Genomic DNA, 14,559 nt, shown 5'->3' on the forward strand with positions numbered 1-14,559 from the left:
TGCCAAAGAATCACCAGTGTAGAAGGCTTTCCATACAGGAATAAATGGAAATGTTCACAAGCGGAAACTACAGCCCAACCTTCATTTTCAGGCTGTGAGTAAGCATGTTCTGTTTGAGATAAACTTCGACTCGCATAGGCCACAATATGTCTTCTAGAAGAAACAAAATAAATGATGGACAGAGAGTTGAAACTTTTCAAACACTCACCCCCAGTCACAGATCCAGCTTTAATCCATTGTTATTTTGCTCGCCACATCACCCCAGTTTGGACCCAGCCATATGCAAATCAGTCTTGACCCTGCTCTCCATGGGAATAGTCCAGCCCGAACTGCCAAGCCTAGTCCTCCCTGGACCGGAAACAAGCATCCTGGGACTGGTTTTAGGGTATCACCCCTCATCAGCCAGGTTAGGTTGAATCCAGTGGCACAGTGAGCACAGGACCCACTTCTGGGCATCCCCTTAGGTCTACACCTGCATTTAAATTCAGCAAGGGGATCATCATCCTTGCGGCAAGGAAAGACCATTGCTGTTGCAACAGAGTATCTTCCTACCAAGACCGTTGCAATGGAGTATCCTTACCACCAAGACTTAAATTAGCCCATAGCATCCATAAACAATAGATAATGTGGGGATGTGGAGTTCTGGAACCACAAATATATCAACAAACAAACACACTCACCCCTTATTTATTTCATATACTGGTAAATCCCACCTAATCCATATATTAGCAAATACAGAGCCAAAATAGAAATTATTTCATGAATACATTTTTATTATAGCACAAAGATTCTTTAGAAAAATGTATCCACATTTTGTGCATTCACTGCTTAATAATCATTGTTTAATAATCCTTCTTATCTAAACATTAAACTGTTACATGATACAGGCATCATGATACAAGTAATACCTATACCCACATCATTTCCCAATGATCACCTACCAACCCCAACCCTCCCTTAAGCTTCAACCATAAAAAACACATTTATACCAACCACATTCATACACAACTGTTCAAATTCATCCAAATAAAATCAACTCAACATCTGCAAGGTCTGAGCATTAAAGAAGACACATACAGTAGTTCCCCCCTCAATCTTCAGGTTCTTTGAAACAAATGTTTTCAACTTTTCATTGATTCATATAATTCAATAAACATTGCTTCACATATACGTTTCTGATTAACACTTTCTTGTATCTAGCATTTGATGCTTTATGTCTATCAGACCATGTTCTGGTGCAGACGCACAGCCCTCCTCCTCAACCCTTATTAGGCCTCGGGGCTCTATAATAGAAGTGGAGGGAGGCCATGTAGCCCCCTTCATAGGCCCTGGGAATCCTATCCTCTGAGGCCAAAATCCACAATAAAAGGGGAGGGGGACCACATGCCCGTGAGCCTTGTTAGGCCCTGGGCAACCTGTCCGCGGGGCCAAATTCCATACTTGGGCCCAGGTACCCAATCCCTAGGGCACAGATGGGTGCCCCAGCACCCACCTGAGGCACCAACAAACCTCAAGGTAGGTTCTGGTGGGGGGAGCCCCAGGTCCCCGGCAGCCCTGCAAGCTCCCTGCATAGTGCAGGAGCCGGCATTGCTCCCACCTAGAAAGAGCAGCTATTCTTCTGTTCTGTTTCCCTGCTCTAGAGCATGCTTAAATCTCCCACCTGGTAGGAACTGACATGTTTGCTCCCGTCTAGTGGGAGATTTATCAATTCTCCAGCCAGGTGGGAGTAATGGAGCCAGCCCTGGGGGTTGTGGTCCCTTGGGCCTTTTACAGCTTCGGGGAGGAGGGTGGGGGGAGGCTGTGCGGCTCCCTCCCTTTTAACATGTCTGTTCATGGGCAAAAGGGTACCCAGGGCCTACAAAGGCTCAGGGAGGAGCCCCGCACAGCCCCTCCCCTTTTTTCTAACCAGTCATAGCCAGGGAATGGAGTTCACAGGCCTTTAAAGGTTCAAAAAGGGAGGACGCTCACACCTGAGGGCCATCAGGTGGAATTCTATGGGGAAGATTTGTTGCCGAAGACCAGTACTTTCTTGTCAGAGCTGAGCTTCAGGCAGTTGGTTTGCATCCAATCTGCTACTATGGTCATTTGGTAAAGTTGGTTCTGGTGGTGTTTGTCTTGTCGATAGGGGAGAGGATGAGTTGTGTGTCATTGGCATAGGAGATGACAGTGATGTCTTGCAATCGGATGATGTTGGAAAGGGGTGTCATGTATATGTTGAAAAGAGTGGGGCTCAGGGATGGCCCCTGTGGTACACAGCTTATTGGTTTCTGGGTCTCTCACGTGAAGGGCTGCAACCCGACCCTTTGGGTGATTTCTGTGAGGAAGAAACAGATACATTTGCGAGCAGATCCTTGTATGCCAATCTTGTGAAGTCTTCTAATGATGGTGTTGTGGAGACAGTATCGAAGGCCACGGAGAGGTCAAGCAGGATGAGGGGCGCTGTTTCTCCTTGGTCCAGGATGTTTTGTATGCTATCGGTGGACGCGATGAGGGCTATTTCAGTGCTGTGGTTTTTTATGAATTCTGATTATGTGTTGTCTAGAAGATGATTAAGTTTGAGGTGGGTTGTGAGTTGCTTATTAGTGGCCTTCTCAATCACTTTGGTCGGATGGGGAGCAGGGAGATGGGTCGGAAGTTGCTCAAGTTGATTCAGGTCAACTGTGAGCTTCTTGAGGAGGGAGTTGATTTCTGCAGTTTCCATTCATCTGGGAAAGTGGCCGATGTGATGGAGGTGTTGATGATGTGGGTCAGGTTGGGGCTGATTGGTGATGTCCCTAGGTTGTGGATGTAGTGGGGACCTGGGTCTGTTGGGTCCCCTGAGGGGATGGCCTGCAGGATTGCCACTGTGTTGTTTCTGATAAGGGATGCCCATTTAGTCAGGTGACCATCTTGGTTGGTGGTGGGTATTAGGAATGAGTTCTCTGGAGTGGGGTTGGTGTGCAAGTTGCTGTAGATGTATGTGATTTTGCTGTGGAAGAGGTTGGATAGGTTGGTGCAGAGTTGTTGGGAGGAAGCAATGTTGTTAACAGTGGCTGAGGTGAAGAACTTGACGATCGAGAAGATCACCTTGCAGCTCTTGGGGCTTCCTTGGATGCGATCCACTATTGCTTTTTCTCAGTGTCTTTAATTTGCTGGTGATAGCATCTGAGTACATCCTTGTATGCCGTTCTGTCTGTGGCATCGTGGCTGGTTTTCCATTTCCTTTCTGGCTCTTTAGTGTTGTTTGGTGTCTTGGAGGTCTTCTGTGTACCAACTGGTCTGCTTGTTTGATTTACTATGCTTGTTGGGTTTGATGGTTGCGAGGGAGTATGTGCAGTTCTTGATCCAGTTGTTGAAGTTGTTGATGTCCTTGTCGAAGTTGTCTGTGGGGCTAGGCTGATCACTGCAGAGGGCACTGAGCCAGTCTGCTTCTGTGTGGCTTGGAGTGCCGAACCTGGTAGGTATGTTGAGTTGAGCTGTGTTGATTTGGAAATTGGTGATGGAATGGTCAACCATGTGAGCTGTGTGGTGGCATTGTATTTTATTCTGTCGCTTGTGGTGAAAATGGGGTCTAGTTTGTGTCCCGCAGTGTGTGTTGGTTCTGTGATGAGCTGGGTTAGTCCAATGTTGTTCAAGCTTTTGAGGAGTACTATGGAGCAGGGGTTGTTTAGTTAATGTTGAGGTCACCAAGGAGAATGTAGGCTCTGGAGTCGATGGTGAGCGGAGTGACAAATTCGGTGATGTGGTTGGTAAAAGTGGCTTGGTGTCCGGGTGGTCGGTAGGCAAGGGTTCCATTCAGGGTGCATTCTTTAGAGATTTGCAGCTTGAAGTGCAGATGTTCCATGGATGGGGCGGTGTTCTCTGTGAATGTTGTATGTGATTGATTCTTTATAGATGATAGTGAGTCCTCCTGGCTTGGGAAGGTGGTAGTCCAGTCGAGCAATCTTGTAGCCCGCTGTGATTGCTGTAGTGATGTCCGGAGCCGGTGAGGGGTTGAGCCAGATGTCTCTGATGAAGAGGATGTTGGGTGCGTCACTGTTCAGAAGGTTCCATATTTCAGTTGTGTCTTTACTAAGTGATCATGTGCTGAGAAGCATGCATGCGAGTGGGAGTTGATGTGTTGGTTTGCTATGGCTTAAGGTGTAGGGTGAGAGTGTAGGCATTATTGGTGCTTTTGTGGTGTGTGTGTTGGTAGAGAGTGTTGAGAGCGTTGGTAATATTTGTGTGCGGTGTGTGGGTGGCTCCTGGGGAACCATCAGTGGGCAGAGGTGAAAGTGCCTACCATGGTGTAAGGTGCAGTGCGGCAGCAGTTGGGGGGATGGCGTTTAGGGTGTAGCAACCTATTGAGTGCTGCAGAGTATCGCTGGGTGGTGATTGGACCAGGATTCCTTGCATGGGCCCTCTTCGGTGACCCAGCGGTGCGCTTTCTATGCACGTCCACTATGCCTCTATGATGCAGCTGTCATAAAGTAGGTCCTGGGAGGGGGAGGAGTCCAGGGTGCCATGATGTAATTTTCTCTGCTGATGGGAAATGAAGTTCTCTTGCTTGGCTTCTTCTTTTAAAGACGGTTTCGGTGGGAAAACCAGTAATGTCAGTTCCTGTCCAGATGTCTGATGGGAAATTTAGTGATGTAATTTCCTGTGCAGTTTGACGATCAGAGATCCAATGATGTCACTTCCTGTGCTAATGGGTGATGGGGAATGAGGTCCTCTTGCTTGGCTCCTTCTTTTATAGATGGTTTTGATGGGAAAAGTAGTAATGTCACTTCCTGACCAGATGGATGTTTAGTGCTAAACGCATGCTGTGCAGAGCGATCTGTATAGAATATGCTCTTATGCTCTATTCTAGGTAATATATTTAGATTTTGTTCAGTGTTTTGCATGAAGTGTAGGATTAAGTCAAAGGCATTTAAAGATACAGGCCCTCATTACGACCATGGCGGTCGGTGATAAAGTGGCGTAAATACCACCAACAGGCTGACGGTGAGTACCGCCAAATTATGACCATGGCGGTTAGGTCTCCGAAAGACAGCCAATGTACCACACCGACCGCCAGGGCGGAAACAACAGTCACCATGGCGGTAGCTGCCTACAGCCAGGCGGAAGAAAAAGTTCTGCCCACCATATTGTGACATGGCAATCTGCCACCTATTCCGGGGGTGGGGGGTACCAACGCCATCAAAAGCCTGGCGAAAACACTACACAGAAGTGAAAGTACTCACCATTGGCGACACGGGGAACAACCACACCGCTGTGGGACCCGAACTGCATGTATTTCCGATGATCTTCTACGTTATGCTCCACCACAAACACCAACTCCGGCTGTGAGTACAGCCGCCTAGCACACAAGGGAGAGGAGGAGGAAAACAAGAGTGACACACACACGCACAACACACACCCCACACACACACACAACCAGCTGCACAACAGGAATTGACTAAAGTGATTTTAATAAGATCAACACAAAATTAATAATATGTTTTGCCAATGCAACAGATATGTACAAATGTACAAAAAAGGAACGCTGCCCAGTCCTCAGTTCACAGGGGCCACATGGCCACAGGGCAACGTCCAAGGCCCCACTCATTACCTCCACCAATACGGAGAGGACACTGCAGGGGCATCAGTTGGCAAATAGGCAGGCACCTTAGGGCGGGGGACACCTCAGCTGGATGCGGAAATAAGACCACTGGTTCTGGAAGGGGCAACATGCCCTGTGCTTTGTCCTTGGGAGTACAAGGCCACAGACTCTCAAGTGAGTGTCTCCCCCACTGGTTCTAGAGGGGGCACAAGCCCTGTGCTTGGTCCTGGGGAGTGCAAGGCCACAGTCTCTCAAGTGAGTGTCTCCCACACTGGTTCTGGAGGGGGCAACAAGCCCTGTGCTTGCTCCTTGGGAGTGCAAGGCCACTGTCTCTCAGGTGGGTGACTGGCCCACTGGTTCTGGAGGGGGTAACAAGCCCTGTGAATGGTCCTAGGGAGTGCAAGGCCACAGTCACTCAAGTGGGTGTCTCCCACACTGGTTCTGGATGGGGCAACATGCCCTGTGCTTGGTCCTGGGGAGTGCAAGGCCTCAGTCTCTCAGGTGGGTGACTTACCCACTGGTTCTGGAGGGGCCAACACACCCTGTGCTTGGTCCTGTGGAGTGCAAGGCCACAGTCTCTCAAGCGAGTATCTCCCACACTGGTTCTGAAGGGGGCAACAAGCTCTGTGCTTGGTCCTGGGGAGTGCAAGGCCACAGTCTCTCAAGTGGGTGTCTCTCACACTGGTTCTGGAGGGGAAACATGCCCTGTGCTTGGTCCTGGGAAATGCAAGGCCACAGTTTCTCAGGTGGGTGACTTGCCCACTGGTTCTGGAGGGGCCAACAGGCCCTGTGCTTGTTCCTGGGGAGGGGACAGGCCTCACAGCATCCCTTAGAGGCTGGATCACCTGGCGTCCACCGGTGGTGACGGCTGCACTGTGGTGCTACTGGTAGTAGTGGGAGGCTCATGCTCTGCCCCTGCACCCTGTGAAGGCTGCACCGTGGTGGTGGTGGTAGTGGGAGGCTCCTGCTGTAATCCATCAGTACTTCCAATGACACACAGGTGAGACAGTGTAACTTTACATTTAAATGAATTTGGTTGTATTCTGTATGGCATTGGCATGCTGGTATTTCTCAATTCTATACCCACTTACTGTTCCTTCTGGCTATTCATTTTGCAGATGTTGGTGATATGACAAATACCCCTGGTGTGATCACAACAGCCAGCTACAGGTCATTAATTCTGTGCTCATTCTATGTATGGTTCATTTGCACTGGCTGTACCTGTATGTAGGAGGCTGGCCTGGCTTATAGTGGGTACCTTGTGGTACTTACAGCTTGTGCCAGGTCCAGTTATCCTTATTAGTAGATTAGAGGTGTTCTAGCAGCTTAGGCTGATAGAGGTAGCATTAGCAGAGCAGCTTAGGCTGAACTAGGGGACATGCAAAGCTCCTACTATACCATCACTATATATATCACTTAGCACTATATCATAAGAAAACACAATACTCAGAGTTACTAAAAATAGATACTTTATTTTAGTGACAATATGCCAAAAGTATCTCAGAGGATATACTCCCGGAGGAGGTAAGTAATATACACAAAATATACACACACAAACCAAATCAGGTAAGTAAACATTTAGAGAAGTGATGCAAATACTGTAGAACAAAATAGAATGCAATAGGGAGAAATAGGCCTAGGGGCAACACAAACCATATATTCCAAAAGTGGAATGCGAACCACAAATGGACCCCAGGCCTAGTGTAGTGTGTAGAGGGTCACTGGGAGTGTAAGAAAACACTAAGGGTGTCCAAGATACCCCACCCCAAGACCCTAAAAAGTAGGAGTAAAGTTACCCTACTGCCCCAGAAAGACAGTAAAGTCGAGATAGGGGATTATGCAAGGACAACAACTGACTGCAAACCACTGAGACTGATTCCTGGACCTGAGGACCTGCAAAGGAAGGGGACCAAGTCCAAGAGTCACGCAAGTGTCCACGGGGGGCAGGAGCCCACTAAACCCCAGATGAAGGTGCAAAAGGGCTGCCTCCGGGTGGAAGAAGCCAAAGATTCTGCAACAACGGAAGGTGCCAGGAACTTCTCCTTTGGTCAGAAGATGTCCCACGACGTGCTGTGGGATGCAGAGTTGTTTCCACACAGAAAGACTGCAAACAAGCCTTGCTAGCTGCAAGAGACGCAGTTGAGGATTTTGGGTGCTGCCAGGGCTCAGGAAGGACCAGGAGGTCGTCCCTTGGAGGAGGAGACAGAGGGGGCGGTCAGCAACACAGAGAGCCCACGCAGAAGCAGGCAGCACCCGCAGAAGCACCTGTACAGGCATTTAGAAGATCTGAAAGCCGACGGTCGACTCAGAACAACAAAAGAGGGTCCCACAACGTCGGAGTCAGTGAGTTGGGCAATGCAGGACGGAGTGCTGGGGACCTGGGCTAGGCTGTGCACAAAGGAAGTCTTGCAAAAGTGCACAGAAGCCTGAGCAGCTGCAGTTCACGCAGTACACAGGATTACTGACTGGCATGGGGAGGCAAGGACTTACCGCCACCAAATTTGGACAGAAGGGCCACTGGACTGTTGAAGACACTTGGACCCAGCTCCTATGTTCCAGGGACCACACTCGTCAGGATGAGAGGGGACCCAGAGGACCGGTGATGCAGAAGTTTGGTGCCTGCGTTGGCAGGGGGAAGATTCCGTCAACCCACAGGAGATTTCTTCTTGGCTTCCAGTGCAGGGTGAAGGCAGACAGCCCTCAGAGCATGCACCACCAGGAAACAGGTGAGAATGCTTGCAGGATGAGGCGCTACAATGTTGCTGGTAGTCTTCTTGCTACTTTGTTGCGGTTATGCAGTCAGCGATCGATCCTTGGCAGAAGTCGAAGAGGAAGTGCAGAGGAACTCTGGTGAGCTCTTGCATTCGTTATCTGGTGAGATACCCACAGGAGAGACCCTAAATAGCCCTCAGAGGAGGATTGTCTACAGAGAAAGGTAAGCACCTACCAGGAGGGGTCTCTGGCTTCACCTGCTGGCACTGGCCACTCAGAGCTGTCGATTGTGCCCTCACACCTCTGCATCCAAGATGGCAGAGGTCTGGGACACACTGGAGGAGCTCTGGGCACCTCCCCTGGGAGGTGCTGGTGAGGGGAGTGGTCACTCCCCTTTCCTTTGTCCAGTTTCACGCCAGTGCTGGGCTGGGGGGATCCCTGAACCAGTGTAGACTGGCTTATGCAAGGAGGGCACCATCTGTGCCCTTCAAAGCATTTCCAGAGGCTGGGGGAGGCCCTCTCTCAGAGGAAATTCTTTGTTCTACCTTCCTGGGACTGGGCTGCTCAGACCCCAGGAGGGCAGAAACCTGTATGAGGATTGGCAGCAGCTGCAGCTGCCCAGAAAACCCCAGAGAGCTAATTTGGCAGTACCCAGGTTATATGCTAGAGCCCCGGAAATGCATGAAATTGTCCTCCCAATACCAAAATGGTATTGAGGTGACAATTCCATTATCCTAGACATGTTACATGGCCATGTCCGGAGTTACCTTTGTGACGCTACATATAGGTATTGACCTATATGTAGTGCACGCGTGTAATGGTGTCCCTGCACTCACAAAGTTCGGGGAAATTGCCCTGAACGATGTGGGGGCACTTTGGATAGTGCCAGGGTACTCTCACACTTAGTAACTTTGCACCCAACCTTTACCAGGTGAGTGTTAGACATATAGGTGACCTATAAGTTACTTAAGTGCAGTGAAAAATGGCTGTGAAATAACGTGGACGTTATTTCACGCAGGCTGCAGTGGCAGGCCTGTGTAAGAATTGTCTGAGCTCCCTATGGGTGGCAAAAGAAATGCTGCAGCCCATAGGGATCTCCTGGATCCCCTGGATCCCCAATACCCTGGGTACCTAGGTACCATATACTAGGGAATTATAAGGGTGTTCCAGTGTGCCAATCAGAATTGTTAAAATTAGTCACTAGCCTGCAGTGACAATTTAAAAAAAACAGAGAGAGCATAAACACTGAGGTTCTGGTTAGAAGAGCCTCAGTGATACAGTTAGGCACCACACAAGGAACATATACAGGACATACTTTATGAACACTGGGGTCCTGACTAGCAGGATCCCAGTGACACATAGGCAAAAACAAACATACATACAGTAAAAGTGGGGGTAACATGCCAGGCAAGATGGTACTTTCCTACACTATTTCAATACAGATTTGAAATACATGACATACTCAAAATCAAAGGGTATTTCTTGAAGTGCTAACATATAGGGGGAAGTGCAATGGGATGGGGTGATGACGGAGGAAAGTCCAGGGTATTGTTCTAGTCTGTTTGTAGTGCAGGTGCATTGTCTAAGGGGACATAGAAAGGGGAGCAATGGCAGTTCAAGGTGGACAGGGTGACTTGTGGGACACAAGGGAGACAATTAGGAGAGTCTCATTTCCTGGCGGGGTCTTGGCAAGTGTCTCTGGCTTCTGTCTGGATCGCAGGGAACATTTGCAGGGTGGTTCACCTTCTGCAGGGGAAGGGGTGCTGGTGGCCTCTGAGTCCTGTGGCGGGGCGTCCTAGCCACTAGGGGCAGTGGAAGGGGAAGGCTGTTCAGATGACTGGCTAGTGGCAGGTGCCCGCTGGTGTGAGACTGCCTCCCTCATAATGTTGGCCATGTCTGCCAGCACCCCTGCTATGGAGATCAGGGTGTTGTTGATGGGCTGCAAGTCCTCCCTGATCTCCTGGTATTGTCCCTCCTGCAGCTGCCTGTTCTCCTGTATGTTGTCCAGGACTCTGGCCCATCGTATCCTGGGAATGTTGGTAGGCTCCCAGGATCTCGGAGAGTGCCTCCTGGAGAGTCGGTTCCCTGGGCCTGTCCTCCCCTTGGCACACAGCAGTCCTCCCAGTGTCCCTGGTGGCCTGTGCCTCTGTCCCCTGAACTGTGTGCCCACTGCCACTCACCCCAGGTCCCTGATTGTCTTGGGTGCAAAGTGTAGCCTGGGGTCCCTGTACAGGTGGGCACACTGCTGATTGATGTGTCCTGGGGACAGAGGTTTGGGTACACTGGGTGGGTGCTGTGGTTGTGTTTCCTGATGGTGGAGGCTCTGTGGTAGTCTGTGACTGCCTTGGGTAACTGGCTTTCCAGTGGTCCTTGATGAGCCAGGTAGATCTTCCGGATCCTGAAGACCAGAGTTACTGTCATCACTGTGGGCCTCTTCAGTTGGGGGACTGTATAGTGCTGTCACCTCCTCTCCAGTGGCATTGGCAGGGGTACCTGTGGGATGTAAATGATGTGTTATGGTTAATGTGTATGTCATATTGTACATCCCTGGCTGACCCTCTATGGTTGGTGTTACCCTGCCAGTATTTACCTTTGGATGTTGGTGTATGGTGGGATTGTTAGTTCTCTTTGCTATGTATGCTTTAGTGAAGAGTGACCATGCAGGGCTGTGAGGGGTGTCCGTGCATTGGTACAGCATGCAGGGCTTGGCATTGGGATTGAAGAGATATGATGGTGGAGTGTGTGGGATGTAGTGTGGTGAAGCGAGTGAGGGTGAGGGTATGTGATGGCATGGAGGTAGGGGAGTGATAATTGTTGAAAGTTGACTTACCAGAGTTCAGTCCTCCTCTGACTCCGGCCAGGCCCTCAGAATGCAGTATTACCAAGACTTGCTCCTCCCATGCTGTGGGTTGTGGGGGAGGAGATGGGGGTCCACCGCCAGTCCTCTGGATAGCGAGCTGGTGTCTTGCTGCTATGGAACGTACCTTCCCCCGTAGGTTGTTCCTTGTCTTCCTGGTGTCGTCCCTTGTTCTTGGCTGCTGTAACTCCATGGAATTCCGAGGAGTGAAACTCCACACTTTTCGCCCACCCCAATTAGCTACATTATGTTGAGGAGGTTAAGCCCTGCATGAATTAATTACTCCAACATTTACTGAAAAGAGTTGGATGAAAACACATAAAGACATCTTACATGGACTATAAACAGACATGTTAGAGACTAATTATTTACAAGCAAAAAAACAACAAGACAAATCTATTAATAATTAGGGGTAGTCCTAGCACTTTCGGCTACACAAATGTACTTTACAACAAGAAGCAAATAACTCCTGTTGCATAAAGATCACACTTATATTCCTCTGCTGAGGAACAATTTACACCTGAGAACGATCTCCCTGCAGTACAGACAGTTATACTGAAGAAGCGTCCTCTAGTGTAGGGAAAATAGTTTCACCTATACCTACATTGGAAGCAGCAAATAAATCTTATATACATTGGGGGTCATTCTGACCTCGGCGGTAAAAGGCTCTTACCGCCGGTCAGAAGACCGCCATTATACCGCCGCGGCCGCGGTAAACCGCCACGGTCATTCTGACCCACAACTGCCAACCCGTCAAAAACCCGACATCCACGGAAGGCCGCTTCATCAGCGGTCAGCGATAAACTGGAGATGACCAAACCTCCACCGTCACGCCAACACAAACACGCCCATGCCATTACGACCCACGAATCCACGCGGCGGTCTTTCAACCGCGGTATTCCATTGGCGGTACACACCGCCGCGCTCAAAATACACACACCCATACAAAACACAGCCACATTGGACAATTCCAAATACACACACCTGATACACATACACACAACACTCCCACACACCCATCACCATATAAAACACACACCCACATCACCCACAAACCCCCACAAATCGAAATTCAGAGACAAGGCGCAATACACAGAGAGAGAGCATAGGAAACGCAAACCACAACACACACAGGAACCCAACATCATCACCCACACCACATCTACGCACACATCACCACACACCACCACTCACATCCCCACAAACAGCACCCCACACCTCATCCACACCACCCCATGGCACCCCAAAGACACCCCAGGTTCTCGGACCAAGAACTCAGGGTCATGGTGGAGGAAATAATTAGGGTAGAGCCCCAGCTCTTCGGCACACAGGTGCAGCACACCACAATAGCCAGGAAGGCGGAGCTATGGCAAAGGATCGTCGACGGGGTCAACGCTGTGGGACAGCATCCCAGAAATCGGGAAGACATCCGAAAGCTGGAACGACCTACGGGGGAAGGTGCGGTCGATGGTGTCAAGACACAACATCGCTGTGCAGAAGACTGGCGGCGGACCCCCACCCACTCCACCCGAATTCACAGCATGGGAGCAAGAGGTCTTGAACATCCTGCATCCTGAGGGCCTCGCTGGAGTAGCCGGAGGAATGGACTCTGGTAAGTCTAATCTCAACTACTTCACCCCCCCCCAACCACCAGCATGCCAACCCACACCCCCACCCTCACCCCCAACACACATCCTCCCTGCCAATGTCTCACCAGCACAACCCAACACCAATCCCTGAATGCCAACACAACCCATGGACACCCATCACCTAAGCATGACCACTGCACATACCCATCCCCCCCACAAACCACCCTCACAACTCCTCCCACAAGGGAATGCCAGCACTGGGGGACAAGGGCACCCACAAATCGCACGCCATGGCACACACAGAAGCAATAACCATACTCTTTTACCCAAGCAGGGCCCGAACGCCAACACACCGGCCAGGAGTGTCCAGATTTGTCCATCCCACCCCCAGAACAGGCCCCCAGTGATGACAGCAGCTCTGTCGACCTAGAACCTGACGACCAGCCCTGACCATCGGGGACCTCTGGACAGTCAGTTCCCCACACACAGCCACAGGCTACAGCAGACCCAACCCCCTCTGGGAATACCAGCACAGCTCCCACCCAGCGGGCCCATGCCTCTGTCTCCAGCACGCGTCAATCAGCGGTGTGTCCGCCACTACAGGGCACCCAGGCTGAACCACCACCCCAACAACAGGGACCTGGGGGCAGTGGTAGTGGGCACACCGTCCAGGGGACAGAGGCCCAGGGAAACAGGGGAACTGGGAGGGCTGCTGTGCGACAGGGGGGGGACAGGCCCAGGGAACCCACTCTCCAAGAGGCCCTCACCACCATCATGGGAGCATACCACCACTCCCAGGAGACGATGGCGACGGTACTGGCCAGGTTCCAGGAGATCCAGGCACAGCAGGAGGAACGGTACATGGGGTTCAGAGACGAACTCAGGAACATCGGTTCCGCAATGGGGACCATCGTCCTGGCCCTCAACCAGATAGTCACCACATTGCGGGACCATGTGGCACCACAAAGGGCCCCTGTCACTAGCCAGGACCACGAACAGCCTACCACCTCCGCCGGCGCTAGTGGACAGGAGGCCCCCACACAACGACAGGCCACCAGAACCCCACCTTCTGCTGAAGATCAACCACCCCGCAAGCGGAACCTGAGATCACACAAGAAGACAGAGTAGGATGCCAAGTCCCCCGCCAGCATAAGATACCCCCTGATGTCATCCCACTGTCCCACATTGTCACCCTGTCAAACCTTAAACAGCCCCTGCTCCATCCTTCCACAGGCATATGGACAATGCACCTGTGAGACTGAGAACTGGACTCTGCCATGGACATTACTCCACCCCCACCCATCACCGTTTTACTATCATGGACCTATATGTAGCACTTAAAATAAATCACTAATTGCACTTCAAAAATCAGGAGTCTGCTTGTATTCTTATCAAATGTATTACACATAACGGTGCAATAATGTTCAGTTACATTGTGATGACAACATACCAATGTCAATAAGCATTAGTCCATGGGCAAACAAAGCAGAAGTCACGCAGTGGGTCATACAGCTCTGAAAAGGGAAGAGAAAGTCAAAAATCAGTTAAAAGGAACTGGGGGGAAACACAGAAAGTAGAGATGCAGGAGGCCAGAAGTAAATGTAAAATGGTGTGGGTGATTCTTACCTGTGTGCTACTGAAAATACTGTTGTATAACTGTGTCCCTGTTATCCGTGTCGTCCCCGTCGTCTTCCTCCTCTTCACTCTCCACAGGCTCCACAGCTGTTACAACACCACCATCTGGACCATCCTCCTGCAGGAAAGGCACCTGGCGTCGCAATGCAAGATTGTGAAGCATACAGCAGGCCACGATGATATGACACACCTTCTTTGGGGAGTAC

Source organism: Pleurodeles waltl, chromosome 3_1, assembly GCF_031143425.1.
Source record: "Pleurodeles waltl isolate 20211129_DDA chromosome 3_1, aPleWal1.hap1.20221129, whole genome shotgun sequence".
Classification (NCBI taxonomy): Eukaryota; Metazoa; Chordata; class Amphibia; order Caudata; family Salamandridae; genus Pleurodeles; species Pleurodeles waltl.